A 4,937-nucleotide genomic window follows, 5' to 3' on the forward strand; every position below is an offset into this window, starting at 1 on the left:
GTTGGTCCCAACAATGGAACCAAAATGTGGGAGCTTCTCACACGTCTGCCAAGACCCATGAACCTCTTATTATTTCAAGCGTTTCAAGCCAAGTGCAATGGCTACCTTTCACATAGCCAAATGTGCTCTCACACTTATGAGTATAATGAGCTTACCTCCATGCTTGATTGAGTTGCCTCCTCCCTCAAGCACTCTAGTAGCTCCACAATCTAAGGTGCAAGCTCGATCCTCAAGCTCCATGCTTCATTGTCACGTGTGAGACAAAAGAAGAATAAGAAGAGAGGAGAAGATGGAGAGCTTCTCCACCATGGTCTTTCACCCTCACACACTCACTCCCTTACTCCCTCACACTCCCTCTCTCAAGCACAAGCTCAAATGAGCAAGAACAAGAAAAAAAGAGAAGAAGAGAGCTAGTTTGGATACACACAAGAATGAGCTTCTTCATTCACTTTTTACCTTTTATACAAAATCCTAACCCTAATCCGCTTTGGGCACCCATCCCTTTTTTACATGCTCGACCATTTTAGCCTAGGTCCTCTTTTCCTATTCTCTTATTATTTTCATGATGCCTTCACCATGCCCATCTACATTAACAAATTGCACAAGAGAGAGCCTGGAGCTCTTTTTCAAGAATTTAGAGTGCACTTTTATATTAAAAATGCACCTTTTCACTTTTGTGCTTGCCCTGAATTTTTAAGGTTGTCCTTGTTCTTTTGGCATTTTTTTCCTCCTATTTCTTCAATCGGACCACCTATTTTTGCTTTGACCTACCACGACTTTTTTATTTTATTTTTGCTTTCTTTGCACTGGGGTTAACATAGGTAGTTTTGCAAAATGTGAAAAAAAGGATGTAGTGGTTGTTTCAAACTCAATAACAATTCATGATGATGAAGGAGCTTATTAGAATCCAACCGTGTCCTAACTTCTGAGGATATTGATGTGCTTAGCATTTGTGAAAGTTGGAGAGAATGTAGAGTGATGCTATGGACAGAAGGCGACATGATGTGTATTGGGACATGGATTATATTATTGGCATCTCCATATATGATGTGATAAACTTTGAATTGATGGGAGAAGAGGATGCTGGTATGGTGGAAGATAAAGACTTTGATCAAACCACAAGAACATATATAGGTGACAACCTCCACTTTATCACTTTGAAAAGTTAGCCTATTAAACATGTCACCTTTGATGATGGAACACTACTACAACAACAACAATCATACATGCAATTTATCTCTACAAATGCTTGTGCCAAAAACATGGAAGATACCAATGAAGGTTTTGTTTCTGTAAAAAAATCAAGCTTTTTTAGAAAATGTCATATTGTATGGTCAATAGAAATTCTCAAAAATTTTCCCCTAAAGGTGCAAACTTGAGAATTTCTATGGACTCCATTTTACAGGTGTCCACGATTGATTGTTGCCAAGAAAAGTGTTGTCAATTTATTGGTAGAGAAGCAATGTAACAATTACACAAATACTTTTGGAGATTGCAATTTGAAGATTGCATAAACTATGTTTATGACAAGTTTGAGTCATCATGCAAGATTGATAATGTGGGAACAAAGAAATACAACTTCATCTTCAATGGACAAGTGGTATGTGTGGAAGGGTGTGGTATAATATTCATGGAATCATAAAGACATCTTTTTTACAGGTTAAAACACAATTTGAGCATGGCGTGAGGAGGGAAAATCATGGAAATAGGGGGTAATAAGGGCAGCTTGAGATCACACAGAGATGGGAAGAGCCAACCTTAGAGACTTTGTCAAGAAGAATGTAGAGAAAATGCCACATAAGAGTCGAATAATGCAAGATGGTTGAATTGGTCATCCCAGACATTTACAAGTAGGTAGATATATGGAAAGAAGTAAATGCAACATTGAACATTATTGGATGTAAGCATATAACCTTAGCAAAGAAAGTGAATTCTTCAAATATAGTATTTTCTCAAAGATCAAAGAGCAACTTGTAGAAACAAAGTGTCTTCAAGAGAAAAATGTGCTTCTAAAAAAGTGTCAATGTCACATGTTACAACAACAAAGTTGTCGGAACATATACTACAGTTGGCTCTTGGCCTTAGCATTAGATCTAGATAAAAACTTGGCATCATACATAATAAGATGGACTAACAAAAGACAGATATCCCTAGGTTAAGGCTTCAATCAAAAGAGACTGAAAGATCTACTCAACTACCAGTTTCTTTAATATGCATGATTACACATGGGCATGGAGAAGGAAAATATGGACATTTTTCACTTGATCAATGGCCTCACGATCCTAACTTCACAATTGCCTCATTCTCCTTGTGCTTCAAGAGCTTGGAGCGACTACACACCCATGAAAATGGTGATCTATAAGTACATGGAATGCCAAGATCAACCTTCGTGCTACTAAAATCCCTCAACTCGAAAAAAGCACTCGACCACCATCAAGGTGTTGCACAAAATAAAGCATGCATGGAAGATAATACACCACAATATGGCCAACATCGTTTCGAATGATTGCCAAAGAACTTGCTACTTCAACTTGATATTTGTGGATTAGAAAATATAAATCACTATCTCTTTGCATATCTATCATTTCTTATTGCACAAGGAACATTTAAGATAATCTAGCTTGGGTTTCTCATGGTGCATCATACACATGAAGACATTCATACAATGTTCAATTTTTTTTAGAGAAGCTAAGGATGAGCATGAATTTTACTTTTCCTCATCTTATGCAACGTTTTCGATCATGCCAGATGACAAGTCCTACGCCTTTCTTATTGACACATATGCCTAACTTTAAGAGATACATTGAGGGATACATGTGTGATTCCAAAGATACACTCATTGGTCACTCAAAACCTCTTCGATTTTGGTTTTATATGCAAGGAGATACACTTGTTGGTCACTCAAAACCTCTTCGATTTTGGTTTTATATGCAAGGAGATACACTGCCATATACACTTTTTGGTCACTCAAAACCTCTTCGATTTTGGTTTTATATGCAAGGAGATGATGCACTTGCCATGCAATACAAGATGCATCCAAATTCCCCAGATTGGTTACCAAGAGAAGGTGGCATTGAATTATGGAAGAGACACTTTGCAAGAAATCCTACTCTTCCAAAGGGTATTCCAATATTGCTACCCATGTTTGAGTACATTAAGGATGTAAGACTAGATTATGGGCCAACTAAATGATACTAAGTTAAGTCCAAATGCAATGTAATATTCATATTCATATTAAGATGTGCAATTAGATAGTCTACCAAAGGGCCTCCTTGCAAGCCTCATTAATGCACTAAGTCTTAAGAGTAGATAAGCCCATGCATTTTTGCACCTTAGACATCCAATACATAACACATCTATCATAGCTAAACATATACATAGAGGTGGACTTCTACTATCTACATGTCCTACATAATCTAAGTCAATGGAACCCATGACTCATGTATATTGGCTACAATAGAAAATGGTTGCATTTGTTGTGCCTTTAAGGTATCTCATGATATCATTCATTGTTTCTCAATGTCGCCTACCAAGTGTAGCCATATAATGTGCTACAACTTGCATTGTAAATGCTATGTGAGGATGAGTGTCTATCATGGCATATATCAAGTATCCACTATAGACGCATATGAAATCTTGGTCATCTCTGTCCTCTCATTATTAGACTATGGACAATCGTCCTAAACTAACCTTCATATGAGAAGGTAAAGGACAACCAATAGGCTTACCATCTTGCATATGGAATCACTCAAGTACTCTGTCTATGTGCTCCTTTTGAGACAAGTAGAGAAGTCCCTTAGAGCGATTACATGTAATGCACATATCAAGTATATATGAGGCATGTCCCATGCCCTTCATCTCAAAGCTCTTCTTGAGAGGAGTCTTTAAGGCATCTAGCTCAATATAAGAACTCCTAGCTATAAGCATATTATGAACATGAAGCACCAAAAAGTACAAGGCTACCATCATGGGCCTTCTTTATATATAAATATAGATCCATATCATTGGAGGAACCATAAGGGAAAATATGGAATCAAAAATATTCCTTTAGCTTAATAGTTAATGACTCTCCTAATGACAAGAGGCTCAAGATGGACCAATGGGAGAGGGGGTGGTGTGCACATTTTATCTAGTTCTTTTTTCTCCTTAGGCCCATTAAAAGTATGCTTGTCTCCCTATCTCTACTCCCCCGTCCCCCCAAATTTTACCTCTAACAACCTTGTTCCCCATCCTAGGTGGGCCCCAAAAGGCATCCAAAAGTGCGCGGCAAAAATTGAAAAATTTTTCTCCTCTCCCAAAAGGACACTTTTCTCTAAAAAAACTCATTTCGTATTGTATATAGTCCAAAAAAAACTTTTTTGGTGTGTTTCTTTGAGAATTTTTGCTTCTTTTGGCATTCTTCCTCTCCGTTCTACTAATCCATCGATCAAATCTTTCCAGTACCTCCCTTCCACAATGATATCCATAGCCACAAGGGCACCATTGTCAGTTGGTACTAAGAGCCACAATTTCTCCCTTTCTTGCTGTCACAACTTCTTGCCTTCCTCACAAAAACTACAAGTTTTCTCTTGTTTTGATAAATCATTCTAATGGCATCTACAGGTCACCAATGGCATCCTTGAGATTGCATTAAGACTGTCTATGTTCATAATATAAAGGATGAGCATGAACAATAGATAGGAGCAATGTTCAAAAAAGACTCATGAGTGTACATATGACGAAGAGCAATAGGCCCTAATTGAACAAGACACCATGATTTCTTAAAAAATCAACGGAAATGTAGATTTCTCAACTTTAAGGAGGTTCAAGAGAGAGGTTTAGTTGCAACATTACAACACGTTTACATTACAAAGGATTTGAAACTTGGCCCCCCTAATTTGTATCATATCTTTCCATCTAGTTGTAAGCCTCTATGGTAATACCCTTTTTCTTGGTTT

The sequence above is a fragment of the Lygodium microphyllum genome, chromosome 8 (assembly GCF_053477565.2).
Source record: "Lygodium microphyllum isolate KBCC chromosome 8, Lygodium_microphyllum_v1.1.10, whole genome shotgun sequence".
Taxonomy (NCBI): Eukaryota; Viridiplantae; Streptophyta; class Polypodiopsida; order Schizaeales; family Lygodiaceae; genus Lygodium; species Lygodium microphyllum.